This window comes from Lagenorhynchus albirostris, chromosome 18 (assembly GCF_949774975.1).
Source record: "Lagenorhynchus albirostris chromosome 18, mLagAlb1.1, whole genome shotgun sequence".
NCBI classification, from domain to species: Eukaryota; Metazoa; Chordata; class Mammalia; order Artiodactyla; family Delphinidae; genus Lagenorhynchus; species Lagenorhynchus albirostris.
In genome coordinates this window covers 35,157,346-35,176,859 of record NC_083112.1, presented here as the reverse complement: position 1 = coordinate 35,176,859, position 19,514 = coordinate 35,157,346, and the positions used below count along the sequence as shown (strand labels likewise).

The window sequence follows — 19,514 nt, the reverse complement described above, 5'->3', positions numbered from 1 at the left end:
AAAAGTCCACCAAGTTATTGGCTTTACAACTGCAATGCCTCCAAAGCCAGAAACTTAAGACAACACATGAGCCTCCCTGGTTCCACCCTCCCAGGGAGTCCATCATCAAAATACTCGTCCACATATCAGTTGTCTCATTTGCCATCAACCAGGACACTGGAAAAGATTGTTTTCAAAGGTTTTGTCAAATCCTTTCACACCAGCTGGAATGTCCCCATATCCACCCTCAAAGGAGGGTCCCATCCCTAAGGTTGACGGGGCTCTGAGGGATTCTCTGGTAAACTGCTGCCAGGTCCCTTAAACAGCCGAGGGAAAACTAAAATTAAAATTAATGGAGGCCTGCGCCACCCGCTACCATGAACGAGGAGGCCATCTGCAGCGTCCTGCCCACCATCCCGTACCACAAGCTCGCCGACTTGCGCTACCTGAGCCGCGGCGCGTCCGGCACCGTGTCTTCTGCCCGCCACGCAGACTGGCACGTTCGGGTGGCCGTGAAACACCTGCACATTCACACCCCGCTGCTCGACAGTGATTGGTGAATTATTCTCTGTAACCTGACTTCTGCCCATGAGAGGACCTTCCCCAGCAATCTCCCAACGCCTTATGAATAGTGAAAGAAATGATGTCTTAAGAGAAGCTGAAATTTTACACAAAGCTAGATTTAGTTACAGTCTTCCAATTTTGGGAGTTTGCAATGAGCCTGAATTTTGGGGAATAGTTACTGAATACATGCCAAATGGGTCATTAAATGAACTCCTACATAGGATATGAGGAAAAATGAATATCCTGATGTTCCTTGGCCATTAAGATTTCATATTCTGCATGAAATTGCACTAGGTGTAAATTACCTCCTCTACTTCATCATGACCTGAAGACTCAGAATATCTTATTGGATAATGAATTTCACGTTAAGATTGCAGATCTTGGCTTATCAAAATGGCGCATGATGTCCCTCTCACAATCACGAAGTAGTAAATCTGCACCAGAAGGAGGGACAATTATGTATATGCCACCTGAAAACTATGAACCTGGACAAAAATCAAGGGCTACTATATCAAGCATGATATATACAGAGCTATGCAGTTATCACATGGGAAGTCTTATCTAGAAAACAGCCTTTTGAAGAAGTCACCAATCCTTTGCAGATTATGTATAGTGTGTCACAAGGACATCGACCTGACACTAATGAAGAAAGTTTGCCATTTGATATACCTCATCGAGCACTTATGATCTCTCTAATAGAAAGTGGACGGGCACAAAATTCAGATGAAAGACCGTCTTTCTTAAGTTAGTGTACAGTTTTAATCTGGGCCTTTTGAATTACAAAAATAACAAATATGCTGTAAATAAAATATTCCTTGAACAACTATGAAAAAAAAAAATTAATGGAAAATGTTGGTAGATGCCAGAGCTACACTCTCTAAACACCACTTGCTCTGAAGCCTGCAGATGGAATCCTAGGAAAACTGGCAGACTCCAGCCAAAGATGAGAATTCTTCTCAGAGTCAGCTCTCCTGGATCTTTGCAGTGCTCAGTCAACAGAGGAAGTAAAAGTTTATGTTGCTGCTTACTGGTTGCTGATCTTTTTGTCTCCCAGGGACAGCTATTGTCTTCTTGTTTGTCTTGTCCTTTTGTGTCTTGAGAACTCAGCGTTGCTTTCTTCCTGCCTGAAGCATGCGGATTGTCAGTTCTTGTGTATGCAGACAGCACTACTGTCCAATTGGAGGCCCAAAAGTATGGCTGACAGAAATGTGGGTTGCATCCCATTTGTGGCTAGATAAGGCTAGACAAAAATGTGTGTTGTGCTCCATTTGCAGCTAGGGTCCTATCAATGAGTGCCAGCTCTCAGGGAAATTGTCTAAGTCTTTCTTTCTTTTGACAATCTTTGGGAGTGGTTATGAATTTTGGGAGGGGAGTATATTTGCACCTATTTGGGGGTATCTTTTGCGTCATGGGGTTCTTCAATACTGACAGGAAGATTTACTGTTTGTCCTGGCTGAAAGCTAAGATATTTTAAATGATTTTTTTTTTAAGTAGCTCTATGATCATTTGCCCAAATTGAAAGCTGATATTCAGAGCCCAAAAGGAACTTTTTTGTTTTGTTTTGTTTTGTTTTGTTTTTAAGGTTTCTCCCCTTGGTTAAATAAAACTATGTACATAGAGGGAAAGAAAAACATTCCAAAGACAAAGGACTCTAAATCTAGAATCTAAAAATCTTTTGACTTCTATCTTAAATAAAGTCCTTTTCTCTGATCTAAAGAAGTAAATTGAAGATAATGTAGTTGGATGGGTGGGTCATTCCCTTCATATCATTTTGGATGCAACAATTTTAGGGAGAATTAAAAAAAAAACTGTCCTACAAATTGAGGACAGTATAGACAACTTGTCTTACAAATTGAGTTTATTCAAGAACAGAGAAAGCCTGTCTGTTCTTCTTGCCAATCTCAAAATCTCTCCTATTTATCTCAAAAGACTTGTACATATTATAAAAATTCTGGACTTAGGACACAAGAGTCTTTCTGGGGGGAACTTGCATTCTTTCTCTGTGCCTAGGAGATGTCAATGTTCTACCAAGTCTACTCTAGGAATTGGAGATGATCTCTTTGAAATGCAAACTTCAGGGAGATAATTCTTATCAAAAGGAAAAAAGAGTGGAGAGGGGACACCATGAGGAAATTAGTCAAATGAGAAATCTTAAACTTCCCTCCACAAATAGTAGGAAGTTTAAGCCATCTGAAAAGGTAACCTTAATTTATTCCATCTGCCAGAAACACAATTTGGATCCAATTGTTCTTTTGTAAGTGAGTTTCATATTATTGCATCCACCACATGGCTAAAATTTTAAAAGGAAAGCTATAAGATCTCTGCATCTGTCTGTATGTTTGTGTACGTCTGTGTATTTATGCTATTAAGTATGTGTTTTTTTCTACCTTTGAATGGTATTACCAAAATTAATCTGTAAAAAGTCCTATTTAATTGGCTTAAAGAAATTTAAGCATTTATATAAATCAAGTATACTCTCAGAAATGTAGAAAGTAACCCAAACTTTTTTTCAGGTTCACATAATATAGGGTAATTTTGGGGGGAAAATAAACTAGTTTAAGTTTGCTGCCTTCATTAAAACAGACATGTTTTTACAGTTATCAATATCAAATATAATTCAGACATATGGCATTTATCCTACGTAAGTTTACTAAAAGTCAAATAGGCTCATGTTATCACTGTGACAGAATTTGTCAACAAAAAAAAATAAGATGATGGTTAGCCATTTAACGACTCATGAAACTTTCATGAGTAATCTAAGCATAATTTCTAAAATAAGTAAATTCAACAGATGAAAGTTAAAAGTTTATAAGTTAAATTTTCAACAATAATTATGCTTTGTGGTATGTCTCCTTGAAAATAGTTTACAAAATCTTTTTGTTAGCTTGAAACATTAAAGTTATACTGAGATAAGTTAAATGATAGATATTCATTGAATATCTTGATGATTTCCAAATAAGATAAAATACTGAAACATTAATTACTGAACATAGTTTTTTCTACATTTGGCTTCCTTGTACAGAAGAACTAAAGATATTTGGGTCTATAGGTAAATATGTTTTCTTCACTATAGGGAAGAATATACCTCTAGAAATTATAAAATGTATTTATAAATTTGTCACTCCACAGAATGCTACTGTAATGGACATTCCACAATTTCTTACTTCTTAGTTTTCATTAGGAAATAAAGACTTTAAGGGTCAAAAATTATAATCCACTGAAACTATTTAGAAATAATAAGGGTGAAAGAAACAGTTGTGTATGAAAGGTAAGAAAATAGAATGTGTTTTTTGGATAAGAAAAGGTATGGGGGACGTGTTATTATAGAGGGGGCGGTAAGAGAAAAAAGAAAGTAATTTTGTCCTAAAGTATAATTATTAGTTGTTCCAGAATGAGAAAGAGGAAAAATCTTGAACAAAATCTGAATAAATGTAAAAAGGTTTAGAAGTTTTGTGTAAAAGAAATCTTGGGAAAGGAATTTTATGTGTGGTCAAGCTGGCAAATATCAAAATGGACTCATATTTAAGAGTATTTTTAACATAAATTTTAATATGAAAAGTACACTGGTGCAAAATTAGAATTGGTTTTCTCTCCGTTAAAAGAAAAAACTTTTGGGCTTCCCTGGTGGTGCAGTGGTTGAGAGTCCGCCTGCCGATGGAGGGGACACGGGTTCGTGCCCCGGTCCAGGAAGATCCCATATGCAGCGGAGCGGCTGGACCCGTGAGCCGTGGCCACTGAGCCTGCGCGTTTGGAGCCTGTGCTCCGCAACGGGAGAGGCCACAACAGTGAGAGGCCCGCGTACCACAAAAAAAAAGAAAAAACTTTCTAATATTATTGGCCTGCTCTTAATAAGAAATTATAAACAAAGTATGCTTGTTTATCTTTTAAGTAATCTGCCTGGTAAGCAAAGATTTTGTGTTTTAACAAAATAATTTACTGTGCTTCATGTTGTCTTTACCAGGTCTTTGATTACTTAAGAAAGCCCAGTCTTATTATTATTAAAGAGCTAAGTATTTTTCTTGCAACTATATACTTTTCTGGATTTACCTTTGAAGTCTTTAATTGTCACTTTGGTTAAATGAATATTTTTGAGAAAACTCCCCAAATTTAAATTCTAAATAAAATCTTTGGACCTTGAAATAACTTTGGGATTTTTCAGAGGGTTCCTGGAACATTTGAGAAGTTTTGTTTTCTCTCCATACGAAAAGAGAAATATTAAACTAATTAGGCTTACTTGGTACATTAAATTACATAGGAAGATGTCCTATAAGAATAGATGCTTAGCCTTCTCAGGTTATATGGTGTATTTTATTAACATAAATGTGCTGAAAATTTTATAAAATTCCTAAAATTCTGATATGTCCTGGGATAAGATTATCAGTCATAATTTCAGTTATTATCTTAAGATGTTGTATATTAAAGAAATAACCAAATCTCTTTGTCAATTCCATTATAATAAACTCTCATCAGATCTTTAGCAATGGGCATTTTTAAAGTCTTCTGTAATTTAAGGACTGTTATTGTTTTCCTCTGATGCAAAAGTGAGATTTGTAGAAAGGACTCTACTAAACACTTGACCACTGACATTACTGTCAAATTACAAAGTATCAAACCTTGGGTGCATATTTCAAAACTGAAGAAAACTCCACTTGACATCTGGTCTTGTATAAACTCCAGAAACCTCAAAGTCAAATTGACTAGGAGGAAAAGTAGCTGATGTCAAGGTGGCCGCTTCTTCCCAAGATGTCTGATCTAGAACACTTCTTTCCATTCTTATGTCCCTTTCTGACCATCTTTTTCCTAATTCTTATACCATGAAAGTCTTTATGATTCTTTTTTCCATATTTTCCTTGCCCAGGTCTGAGAAAACAATATTAAGTTTCACATATCTCGAGCCATTGCAAAGGAAGGGCATCCAACCTCCAATTGACTGTTGGATTTGCTATGACACTGGTGGGGCTGTAGTTCTTTCTGCTCATCACTCACTTCTCTCTGATTTCCAATGCCCCAGGATAGCTCGATAAACGCTTCTTGGAAAGTAGAGATACAGTTACAGGAAATCTTAGCTGGTTTGAGTCATGGGAATGTTGGCTCAGGAGTGCTCACCAAACCATGGGCATTATTATGTTTCTAATAATTATTGTCTCCTTAATATAGTTTGTTCTAAAAAAGTTTTAAATCCACATGGGCAACCATTGACCAACCAGCCAACAGATGGTATGTTTCTGACTGGATCAACAAAAAAGAACAGAAGAAGTTAACCAACTCCCAAGAATATGAGCTTGACATGGTCTTTTGTAAACACTACACTGAGACCTGAAGAGACAATGGTAACAGAGAGTCACTCTAAGACCAACATATCAAGCCTCTTGAATGGTCAAGAGGATGATCCAGAGTGGGGACTGTTGAAATAACTTAGGCTTAAAGTGGAGCTGCTCCTGCTGGGGGTGTCACATCAGCAAACTGAAGCTTAGATAAATTTCTGTCCCTATAAATGCTTTGGTTGACCAGAAAAAAGTCTATTCAGTCAACTAATCCCCAAAAGCCAAGTCAATTCTAGACTCTATATTTATTTCCTTGTACCTTCTCACCCCAAACAAGGTTGGCTACATAGCCCCAGTCAGTCATATATTTTCTATTTTTCTCTTCCTTGTTCTTTATTCTTTATCCTGTACAAACTTCCTGTCTTCTACACTATTTTGCAGTTCCCTGGAGCCTTGGGAACAGAGACTGTGTGGTTCATGAAGTGTTAAATAAGTTCGCTTGTATCACCTAAATTGTCATCTTTAATCATTGTGTGTGTGTGTGTGTGTGTGTGTGTGTGTGTGTGTGTGTGTATTTTAGTTAAATCAACTTTCCAAGCAATTTATTCTGTGTTTTAATACCAGTTGGTCTGAGAAGTGATTTGAAAATTGATCACAGAATTTTACAGGGATTTAGCCACTAAACTATTTCATATATTCAAATTATTATACTTTTATTCCATACTGTATATAATTAAAGCTTTCTGAAGATTTAAACTATAAGAAATATTGTGTTATTGTATTTTATAAAAAATGTCTATATGCAAAGGAAATGAGTTTCCAATTTTGCCTATAATTATTTATCTTCCTAGAAGACAAATTCTTAAGTATATATAATAAAATTGACCTTGATTAATCATCTGTAGCAGTGGTTATTTCTTTTTTACAAACAAGTGTCAGTGAAATAGAGATTATTAGTATGCTAAATAAAGTGACAAATTCAAGCCTTCTTATTATGTTTTCTATAAGAAGCATGAGTTCTCATAAACTATCAAAATGAGTAGGTCATTACTGAATATGAATATACCAAACTGTCAAATTAGCTCAAACTTTTATTCTCAAGGTCTTCAATATTCTTAATTTGATTCACCAGTAAACTATCCATGTTTACTTTCTAAAGTCCAAATAAATTTCCTTCACAAGTGATAGAACTTACAAAACCAGGTTGCTGACATGGCATTATGATGCCTTTTGTATGTTACATATTCTCTAAATGCTAATCAATGAAGCATGGTCTTTAAGCCCTCTTTCAGATTAGAAAACAATACACAATAGAAATAAGTAACAAAATAAAGGTAAAAGAATTGCCACTTCTCTAAACCAATGCTACACCTTGGATTGGTCTAATTTTTTTTAACATCTTTATTGGAGTATAATTGCTTTACAAAGTTGTGTTAGTTTCTGCTGTATAGCAAAGTGAATCAGCTATATGAATACATATATCCCCATATCACCTCCCTCTTGCATCTCCCTCCCACACTCCCTATCCAAGACCTCTAGGTGGTCACAAAGCACCCAATCTCCCTGTGCTATGCAGCTGCTTCAAATAGCTATTTTAAATTTGGTACTGTATATATGTCAATACTACTCTCTCACTTCATCCCAGCTTACCCTTCCCCCTCCCCATGTCCTCACGTCCATTTTCTACGACTGTATCTTTATTCCTATCCTGCCTCTAGGTTCCTCAGAATCTTTTTTTTTTTTGATTCCATATATATGTGTTAGCATACGGTATTTGCTTTTCTCTTTCTGACTTACTTCACTCTGTATGACAGACTCTAGGTCCATCTAACTCACCTACAAATAATTCAGTTTACTTTCCATTTATGGCTGAATAATATTACATTGTATATATGTGCCACATCTTCTATATCCACTCAACTGTCGATGGACATATAGGTTGCTTCCAGGTCGTGGCTATTGTAAATAGTGCTGCAATGAACACTGTGGTACATGAAACTTTTTAAATTATGGTTTTCTAGGGTATGTGCCCAGTAGTGGGATTGCTGGGTTGAATGGTAGGGTTTTTTTGTTTCTTGAGGAACCTCCATACTGTTCTCCATAGTGGCTGTATTAATTTACATACCCACCAACAGTGCAAGAGGGCTCCCTTTTCTCCACACTCTCTCCAGCATTTATTGTTTCTAGATTTTTTGATGATGGCCATTCTGAACGCTGTGAGGTGATACCTTATTTCTCTAATGATACTGCATTTCTCTAATGATTAGTGATGTTGAGCATCCTTTCAAGTGCTTGTTGGCAATCTGTATATCTTCTTGGAGAAATGTCTATTTACGTCTTCTGTCCATTTTTGGATTGGGTTGTTTGTTTTTTTGATATTGAGCTGCATGAGCTGCTTGTATATTTGGAGATTAATCGTTTGTCAGTTGCTTCATTTGTAAATATATTCTCCCATTCTGAGGGTTGCCTTTTCATCTTGTTTATGGTTTCCTTCGCTGTGCAAAAGCTTTGAAGTTTCATTAGGTCCCATTTGTTTATTTTTTATTTTATTTCCATTTCTCTAGGAGGTGGGTCAAAAAGGATCTTACTGTGATTTATATCATAGAGTGCTCTGTCTATGTTTTCCTCTAAGAATTTTATAGAGTCTGCCCTTAATTTTGGGTGTTTAATCCATTTTGAGGGTTTTTTGTCTGTATGGTGTTAGGAAGTGTACTAATTTCATTGTTTTAAATGTAGCTGTCCAGTTTTCCCAGCATCACTTATTGAAGAAAAGACATTTTCTCCATTGTATATGCTTGCCTCCTTTATCAAAGATAAGGTGACCATATATGCGTGGGTTAATCTCTGGGCTTTCTATCCTGTTCCATTGATCTATATTTCTGTTTTTGTGTCAGTACCATACTGTCTTACTTACTGTAGCTTTGTAGTGTAGTCTGAAGTCAGGGAGCCTGATTCCTCCAGCTCTGTTTTTCTTTCTCAAGATTTCTTTGGCTATTCAGGGTCTTTTGTGTTTCCATACAAATTGTGAAAATTTTTGTTCCAGTTCTGTGAAAACTGCAATTGGTAGCTTGGTAGGGATTGCACTGAATCTGTAGATTGCTTTGTGTAGCTTAGTCATTTTCACAATGTTGATTCTTCCAATCCAAGAACATGGTATACCTCTCCATCTGTTTGTATCATCTTTAATTTCTTTCATCAGTGTCTTAAAGTTTTCTGCATACAGGTCTTTTGTCTCCTTAGGTAGGTTTATTCCTAGGTATTTTATTATTTTTGTTGCAATGGTAAATGGGAGTGTTTCCTTAATTTCTCTTTCAGATTTTTCATCATTAGTGTATAGGAATGAAAGAGATGTCTGCATTAATTTTGTAACCTGCTATTTTACCAAATTCATTGATTAGCTCTAGTAGTTTTCTGGTAACATTTTAGGATTCTCTATGTATAGTGACATGTCATCTGCAAACAGTGACCGTTTTACTTCTTCTTTTCCAATTTGGATTCCTTTCATTTCTTTTTATCTTTTTTCTTTCTTTCTTTTTTTTTTTTTTTTTTGATTGCTGGGGCTAAAACTTCCAAAACTATGTTGAATAATAGAGGTGAGAGTGGGCAACCTTGTCTTACTCCTGGTTTTAGAGGAAATGGTTTCAGTTTTTCACCATTGAAAATGACGTTGTCTGTGAGTTTATCATATATGGCCTTTATTATGTTGAGGTAAGTTCCCTTTATGCCTACTTTCTGGAGAGTTTTTAATCATAAATCGGTGTTGAATTTTGTGGAAAGCTTTTTTTGCATCTATTGAGATGATCATATGTTTTTTATCCTTCAATTTGTTAATATGGTGTATCACATTGATTGATTTGCGTATATTGAAGAATCCTTGCATTCCTGGAATAAACCCCACTTGATCATGGTGTATGATACTTTTAATATGCTTATGGATTCTGTTTGCTAGTATTTTGTTGAAGATATTTGCATCTATGTTCATCAGTTATATTGGTCTGTACTTTTCTATTTTTGTGACATCTTTGTCTGGTTTTGGTATCAGGGTGATGGTGGCCTTGTAGAATGAGTTTGGAAGTGTTCCTCACTCTGCTATATTTTGGAAGAGTTTTGGGAGGATAGGTGTTAGCTCTTCTCTAAATGTTTGATAGAATTCGCCTGTGAAGCCATCTAGTCCTTTGCTTTCTTCTGGTGGAAGATTTTTAATCACAGTTTTTATTTCAGTGCTTGTGATTTGTCTGTTTATATTTTCTATTTCTTTCTGTTCAGTCTTGGGAGGTTGTACTATTCTAAGAATTTGTCCATTTCTTCCTGGTTGTCCATTTTCTTGGCCTATAGTTGCTTGTAGTAATCTCTCATGTGTCTTTCTAATTTTCAGTGTCAGTTCTTACTTCTCCTTTTTCATTTCTAATTCTGTTGATTTTAGTCTTCTCTCTTTTTTTCTTGATTAGTCAGGCTAATGGTTTATCAATTTTATCTTCTCAAAGAACCAGCTTTTAGTTTAATTGATCTTTGCTATCATTTCCTTATTTTCTTTTTCATTTATCTCTGACCTGATCTTTATGATTTCTTTCCTTCTGCTAACTTTGCGTTGTTTTGTTCTTCTTTCCCTAATTGCTTTAGGTATAAGGTTAGGTTGTTTATTTGAGATGTTTCTTGTTTCTCCAGGTAGAATTGCATTGCTATAAACTTCCCTCTTAGAACTGCTTTGGCTGCATCCCATAGGTATTGGGTCCTCCTGTTTTCATTTTCATTTCTTTCTAGGTATTTTTTGATTTCCTCTTTGATTTCTTCAGCGATATCTGGGTTATTTAGCAGCGTATGGTTTAGCCTCCATGTTTTGTATTTTTTACAATTATTTTCCTGTAATTGATATCTATTCTCATAGCATTGTGGTCAGAAAAGATACTTAATATCATTTCAGTTTTCTTAACTTGACTAGGGCTTGATTTGTGACCCAAGATATGATCTATCCTGGAGAATGTTCCATGAGCACTAGAGAAAAATGTGTATTCTGTTGGTTTTGGATGGAATGTCCTATAAATATCAGTTAACTCCATGTTGTTTAATGTGTCATTTAATGCTTTGGTTTCCTTAATTATTTTCATTTTGGATGATCTGTCCATTGGTAAAAGTGTGCTGTTAAAATCCCCTACTATTATTGTGTTACTGTTGATTTCCCCTTTTATGGCTGTTAACATTTGCCTTATGTATTGAGGTGCACCTATGTTGGGTACATAAATATTTACAATTGTTCTATCTTCTTCTTGGATTGATCCCTTGATCATTATGCAATATCCTCTATGTCTCCTGTAGTAATCTTTATTTTAAAGTCTATTTTATCTGATATGAGAATTGCTACTCCAGCTTCCTTTTGATTTGAATTTGCATGGAATAATTTTTCCAACCCTTCACTTTCAGTCTGTATGTGTCCCTAGTTTTGAAGTGGGTCTCTTGTAGATAGCATATATATGGGTCTTATTTTTGTATCCATTCAGTCAGTTTATGTCTTTTGGTTGGAGCATTTAATCCATTTACATTTAGGGTAATTATCTATATGTACGTACCTATTACCATTTTCTTAATTATTTCAGGGACTTTTTTGTGGATATTTTCCTTCTCTTGTGTCTCCTGCCTAGAGACATTCCTTTGGCATTTGTTGTAAAGCTGGTTTGGTGGTGGTGAATTCTCTTAACTTTTGCTTGTTGTAAAGGTTTTAATTTCTCCGTTGAATCTGAACGAGATCCTTGGTGGGTAATCTCGGTTGTAGGTTTTTCCCTTTCATCCCTTTAAATGGGCCCTGCCACACTCTTCTGGCTTGCAGATTTTCTGCTGGAAGATCAGCTGTTAACCTTATGGGTATTCCGTTGTATGTTATTTGTTGCTTTTCCCTTGCTACTTTTAATATATTTTCTTTGTATTTAATTTTTGATAGTTTGATTAATATGTGTCTTGGCGTGTTTCTCCTTGGATTTATCCTGTATGGGACTCTCTGTGCTTCCTGAACTTGATTGACTATTTCCTTTCCCATGTTAGGGAAGTTTTCAACTATAATCTCTTCAAATATTTTCTCAGTGCCTCTCTTCTTCTTCTGGGACCCCTATAATTCGAATGTTCGTGTGTTTAATGTTGTCCCAGAGGTCTCTGAGACTGTCCTCAATTCTTTACATTGTTTTTTCTTTATTCTGCTCTGTGGTAGTTATTTCTACTATTTTATCTTCCAGGTCACTTATCCGTTCTTCTGCCTCCATTATTCTGCTATTGATTACTTCTAGAGAATTTTTAATTTCATTTATTGCGTTGTACATGATTGTTTGTTTGCTCTTTAGTTCTTCTAGGTCCTTGTTAAACGTTTCTTGTATTTTCTCCATTCTATTTCCAAGATTTTGGATCACGTTTACACTCATTACTCTGAATTCTTTTTCCAGTCAGCTGCCTCTTTCCTCTTCATTTATTTGGTCTGGTGGGTTTTTATCTTGCTCCTTCATCTGCTGTATATTTCTCTGTTTTCTCATTTTGTTTAACTTACTCTGTTTGGGGTCTCCTTTTCTCAGACTGCGGGTTCATAGTTCCTTTTTTGTGTGTGTGTCTGCCCCCAGTGGGTAAAGTTGTTTTATTGGCTTGTGTCAGCTTCCTGGTGGAGGGAACTGGTGCCTGTGTACTGGTGGGTGGGGCTGCATCTTGTCTTTCTGGTGGGCAGGCTGCATTTGGTGGTGTGTTTTGCGGTGTCTGTGAACTTATTTTGACTTTAGGCAGCCTCTCTGCTAATGGATAGGGTTGTGTTCCTGTTTTGCTAGTTGTTTGGCATGTGGTGTCCAGCACTGGAGCTTGCTGCCTGCTGGGTGGAGCTAGCTCTTAGTGCTGAGACAGAGATCTCTGGGAGAGCTCTCGCCAACTGATTTTTACATGGGGCCAGGACGTCTCTGGTGGTCCAATGTCCTGAAATTGCCTCTCCCACCTCAGAGGTTCAGGCCTGACACCAGGCTGGAGCGTGAATACCCCATCAGCCACACAGCTCAGAAGAAAAGTGAGAAAAAAAGAAAGAATAATAAATTAAATCCATTAGTAAAATAAAAAAATTAAAATAAAATAATAAAAAATAATAATAAAAAAAAGAAGAGAGCAACCAAACCAATAAACAAATCTACCAATGATAAGTGCTAAAAATTATACTAAGATAATCATAAAAATCAGAAACAAGTCAGTCACAGACAGCAAACCCCAAGTCTACAGTTCCTCTCAAAGTCCACTGACTCAGTTTTGGTTTGATTCATTTTCTGTTTAGGTATTCCACAGATGCAAGGTACATCAAGTTGGTTGTGGTGATTAAATCTGTTGCTCCTGAGGCTACACGGCGAAATTTCCCTTTCTCTTCTTTGTTCGCACAGCTCCTGGGGTTCAGCTTTGGTTTTGGCCCCACCTCTGCATGTAGGTCACCCTCAGGCATCTGTTCCAACCCGGACAGGGTGACTGATTAGGGGTTCTGGCTCACTCAGGCTTGGGAGGGAGCAGGGCACGGTAGTTATATTTGGAATGCAGGGCGAGCCTGCAGCGGCAGAGGCCAGCATGACATTGCAACAGCCTGAGACGTGCCATGTGTTGTCCCGGGGAATTTGTTACTGGATCACAGGACCCTGGCAGTGGCAGGCTGCACAGGCTCCCGGGAGGGTGTGGATAGTGACCTGTGCTTGCACACAGGATTCTTGGTGCCTGCAGCAGCAGTGTTAATGTTTCATGCCTGTCTCTGGGGTCCGAGCTGATAGCTGCAGCTCACGCCTATCACTGGAGCTCATTAGGTGGTGCTCTGCCTTCTGTGGGCAGATGGGGAAGGAATCTCCTCTCCTCGTGCACTCCAAAACAATAGTCTCTTGCTTCTTAGGCAGGTCCAGTTATTTTCCCTGACTCTTTCCCAGCTAGCTGTGACACACTAGTCCCCTCAAGCTGTGTTCACACAGCCAACCCCAGTCCTCTCCCTGGGCTCAGACCTCTGAAGCCTGAGCCTCAGCTCCCAGCCCCCATCCACCCCATCAGGTGAGCAGACAAGCCTCTCTGGCTGGTGAGTGTTGGTCAACACCAATCCTCTGTGCGGGAATCTCTTCACTTTTCCCTCTGCACCCCAGTTGCTGTGCTGTCCTCTGTGACTCTGAAGCTTCCCCCGTCCCTGCCCCCCACTCACCTCTACCAGTGAAGGGGCTTCCTAGTGTGTGGAAACTTTTCCTCCTTCACAGCTCCCTCCCAGAGGTACAGGCCCTGTCCTTATTCTTTTGTCTTTGTTTTTTTTTTCTTTTTTCTTTTGCCCTACCCAGTTAGGTGGGGGATTTTCTTGCCTTTTGGGACTTCTGCCAGTGTTCAGTAGGTGTTCTATAGGAGTTTTCCACATGTAGATGTGTTTTTGATGTATTTGTGGGGAGGAAGGGATCTCCCCGTCTTACTCCTCCTCCATCTTGAAGGTCTCCCTAGATTTGTCCCCTCATCCTAGAAATCCCAAATTGGGGGCTTCAATTGCATTCTGCCCTGTTTCTTTCTTCTTCTTCTTTTTAGTCAGGTGGATTGCTTTCAGTTGGGGCAGTCTTCATTCCACATGAGCTTTGAAATCATACCCTTGGATCTGAAATCCCATATCCCAGCAGGTTGGCGATTGTCCTTCTTTCATCTGTTATAGGCACATACTCATATTTGTATGGTTTTACTGAGCATGCCTTGCAACTCTTGGGCTTTTATCCTATGTCTCACATCCCCCGTGGCCAAGAATTGCTCCTCAGGGCAAACCACTGAGACATTCTGGTCTATTTTTCTAAATGTGTTCACATTGGTTTTTTGACTAGAGGCCCACAACAATATTTAATTTTTTTTGAAACTAGTTGAAATATATTTTCATTATATTAGAAATGACAGAAATAAAGGAAGAACTTTATGTGTGAACTATATTCATTATTAAAATAAATTTTGAGTCTGGGGAAACAGGTGTTTTTTTTTTTTTCTATTCTATTTACAGTTACAATTTATTACGTTGAAAGGGTACAGATTAAAATCAGCTAGGAGAAGAAGCACATGTTGAAAATATTAGGGTAAATATCAAATGCAGAGCTTCAGTCCTCTTCTGTGGAATTAAGACAGCATTACTTTTCTACAATTCATGTCTAATAATACACATGGAGTATTGCCAATCAAGGAAGCTCACCTGAGCATTTGGTTTCCAGAGTTTGACGGGGAGCTCATTCACATACTACCTGCTTGACTGACCTTTAGTCACCAGCCCTTTCCTGTGGTTGGGAATGATACTTTTTTTTTCCATTCCCTTCTGGAGGTAAAACTGATACTGCATGGCCCAAATAAATTATCAATACATCCATCATAAATTACACTGTTAGTCTGTTTGGTGGCCAAAGGCCCCAGTCAAAGATACTTCTATTTGACATGATATTCCAAGAGCCTAGAGATCACCTCCCAGTAGCTGCAGCAAAGACCAGACCTCTCTTCAGGTAAGTTTAATTCTTCATTATACAGGCTACTTCCTGGTCTTTAGCCAAGGCTCTCTTAGAACCAAATGATCATATTTGTTTGTGCATTTACATTTAGTGTAGCATTTATATGATGGACATAGTAATAGTATCAGTGTGAATATGTCTGTCATTTGGGGAAACCATGTGTGAGGTAGGGATAGATTTAAAGAAACCACTAATTCATCTTATAAGGCAATTACATACATTTTCATATTTTTGTACTAATTTAATTACATGTTTTCCCCCTTTGATGTACTGCTATTAGTGCCATATGATAAACTTGTATAAAACTGTTTAGCATAGAAACTAGCTGATGGTTAACTAAATCTAGTTCTTCCTCTGGCTGTTCATTTTATTAGAGGCTGAGGAGGCTTTAACTAAATTTTAAGGAAACAGTTTTGAGAAATAGATGGGAGGAGTTTTTTTGTTTAAAAATACTTTAAAGAGTATATTTTTTTCAATCCAGAAAATTGTGAGAGGGGAAAAGTCCTAAGGAAGTTAATTCAAATTTAGTCTTTTTTTTAGCAAGAATATATTGTTTATAAAAATCAAAAATCTGAATTGCAACAAGATTAGATTAAGAAAAAAATAATTAATTGGGTTCATATCACTTAGACATCCAGATATTTGCCTATTCCAAGCACTTCTCAAAAACTAAAAGGCATTTAAACAACTCTTTTAGTTTTTCACCCTTTATTTTCCTGCTCCGAGCACTTCTCTCTGAGTATGGGGCTCATTCTCTCCTACTGACACAGCTTAGCATGTATTTATGGGGAGTATTGGTACATGGACAACCTTTTAGTCTTCTCAGAACTTAAGGTCTTAGAGAAAAAAAAAATTTTTCTGGTGTATGTTTCCAACACACTGACTCCATTTGGCCTAACAATCAATGATCATTTGCATGGAATAGGGGAATCATGGATCTCTAAATAAAGGCTGCTGGGAAGACACGAGATATGCTTGCATAAAACAAAATGTGTTGTGGCTGCAAACTATGATTTAAATTTGTCAATTAGCACAGCCCTGAAATAAGTTTGCAAAAATTATTAGAGCCATGAGAATTCCATTCTGCTTGCAAAATGTGCATTGACCCCAAACACATTTAAAATGCAGTAAAAGAATTATCCTCCTGATATTGTCAGTTTTTCTGCATAGGAGATTGTGTTTAAAACCACTAGGAAGAACCTCAGTATAGGCTTGTCACACTTTTATTTAAGGTAGAAGTGCAGAAATATGTAATAGGGCACTCATAATATTTGAGTCTCTCTGCTGCATCAGTCCTTGTCAGAAGAATATGCCTAGACAAGAAATGGCATTTCCTCTGCCACATACTGTTGTAAAACCCAGGTCAGGAAACTTTTTCTGTAAAGGGTCAGATAGTAAATACTTTCAGAACTGCAGGCCATTTAGTCTCTGTCTCAACTACTCCACTCTGCTGAACAGCATGAAAGAAGCCATAACAACATAGAAAGAAATGTGTATTGTTTGGTTCCAATAAAACTTTATTTATAGGCAATGGAATTTGAATTTTCTATATTTTTCACAAGTCATGGAATATATTCATTTTTTAAATTTTTTTCCCCGACCATTTAAAAATGTAAAAACTATTCTTAGCTTGTGGGCTGTGCAATCAGTAGCAGGTCAGATTTGGTCCATGGGTCATAGTTTTCTACCCCCTGTGTTAAAGGACTCAAGATCTCAAACCTTTGATTTATGAAAGAAAGAAATGGGATAAAGTGTAATTTAGAATATGTTTTCTTTGACTATATACAAATGTATTTATTTAGATATCATTTTATTATAAAAATATTGTATGTTTGTGTGATTCCACATGTTAATCCATTAAGTGATTTTTATGCTATCAAATGTTTTCAGGCTCATATTAGATGGTCAAAAAGTATTGTGAATAAAAGTAAGATTTTTTCAATAAGAACATCAAGAATAAGCTGATATTCCATCTATTAACACATGTCTTTCATAGTGCTATGATTTAACTGCAAAGAAGGTGAAACATATAGCTAAATTTGAAGAATTAAAAAATCATAATATAAATATATTTTACTAAGCTCTGTCAAATAATCCTAGCTAAATCTATTCATACTATTCTTTATTTACCTTAATGATTTTTGTCTTATTTCTTACATTCTGTCTTTTAAGCTCTGAGTTTTAGAGAGAAGCCTTTTTATAAAAGCAGTCTCTGACTTGAACAAACTTTCAGTTCTGTCCAATATCAACAAGAATATTGTTCTTAGCTCTAACTATCACATGGTAGCCCACTATTTCTAGAGACTATTGTTAAGTGAAAATTTTTCTCTAGTCCACTCAAAGTTTTGTTCATTTCACATAGGATTTTAGCTTTGTGTGTGTGTGTGTGGTACGCGGGCCTCTCCCTGTTGTGGCCTCTCCCGTTGCAGAGCACAGGCTCCAGACGCGCAGGCTCAGCGGCCATGGCTCACGGGCCCAGCCGCTCCGCGGCATGTGGGATCCTCCTGGACCAGGGTACTAACCCGCGTCCCCTGCATCGGCAGGCGGACTCTCAACCACTGCACCACCAGGGAAGCCTAGGATTTTAACTTTAATAAAATAGATTTGGAAATAAGCTATGATGTGATAAATAAGATTACAATCTTTCATCACTGCATTTTCCCTCAAGGAGAAAATTCCTGTTCCTTCTAACTTCATGCTTCATCCTGGGTGGATATCCAGATATAAATTTCATTTACTCAAGATTGGAATTTCCTTGTTACATAATATTATAGTTTAGCCTATTTCAGATCTCTCTGCAAGGTACTGCTTTAAATTTGTTTCTTTTATCTCTCTCCCTCTCTTTCTTTCAACATTTTATTAAACATACAAGGTATATTAATATTTAAGAGGTACAATTTTTTTCAGTATTTCCTTGGATTTCCTATATATACAGTCATGTCATCTGCAAAAATAAGAGTTTTATTTCATTTCCAATATTTATACTTGTTAGACTTGTTAGGACAATGTTTTACAGAAGTAGTACCAGAAGATCCTCTTCTCTCATTGGCAGGGTAGGTTTTCATTAATTCTTAATTAAATATCATGTTTTTATTTTTTTTTTAAAGAAGATGTTGGGGGTAGGAGTTTATTAATTAATTTGTTTATTTTTGCTGTGTTGGGTCTTCGTTTCTGTGTGAGGGCTTTCTCTAGTTGTGGCAAGTGGGGGCCACTCTTCATCGCGGTGTGCGGGCCTCTCACTATCGCGGCCTCTCTTGTGGAGCACAGGCTCCAGACGCGCAGGTTCAGTAGTTGTGGCTCACAGGCGTAGTTGCTCCATGGCATGTGGGATCTTCCCAGACCAGGGCTCGAACCCGTGTCCCCTGCATTAGCAGGTAGATTCTCAACCACTGCACCACAAGGGAAGCCCCCTGTTTTTCTTTTTTGTCCTTTACTAGATTACAGAAGATTCTTTAATTTTCTATATGCAGTTTATTATTTATGATTGGTATTAATTTTTATATACATACCATACAATTTACATATTTTAGTGTATGTTTCCACGGATTTTAGCATTTGTGTACCTTTGTGTAACAACCACCACAATCAGAATACAGAATCAGAAAATTCTTTATTATGCTGTCTTGTTTGTAGTCAGCACTTTCTCCCATCCCCAAACCTGGCAACAACTAATCTGTTCTTGTTTCCTATAGTTTTGCGTTTTCTAGAATGTCATGTAAATGGAATCATACAGCATTTAACTTTTTAAGAATGGTTTCTTTCTTTCAGTGTAATGCATTTGAAATTCAGCTATATTGTGGATATCAGTAGTTTATTCTTACTTAGTAGTATTAAATTTTATGGCTATGCATAACTTGTTTATCTATTCACAGACAATGGGCTGTCTCCAATTCTGGTCAATTATGAATAGAACCACTATGAACATTCATGTGAATAAAAGATGTCATTTTTCCAGGGCAAAAACCAAGCAGTGAAATTGTTCGGTTATATGGTAAGTGTATATTTAATTTAATATGAAAGTGACAGACAGAGTGACTGTACCATTTTGTGTTCCCACCAGCAATGAAGGAAAGTTCCAATTGCTTTGCCTCCTTGTTAGCACTTGGAACTAATGAGGAACTGTATTTTTAATGTATTTTTAATATATATATATATATATTTTGTTAGACTCATTTTTATTACAAGTCCTCATTTTGTAATTTTATATATTTAATATATATTT

The 19,514-nt window shown here is 36.9% G+C and overlaps 1 pseudogene; it reads left to right on the top strand.

Annotated features, from left to right (window-relative positions):
• The first annotated feature begins 356 nt into the window (after nt 1-356).
• LOC132508833 (receptor-interacting serine/threonine-protein kinase 2-like) lies at nt 357-1,302 on the top strand (annotated as a pseudogene).
• The last annotated feature ends 18,212 nt before the right edge of the window (nt 1,303-19,514 follow it).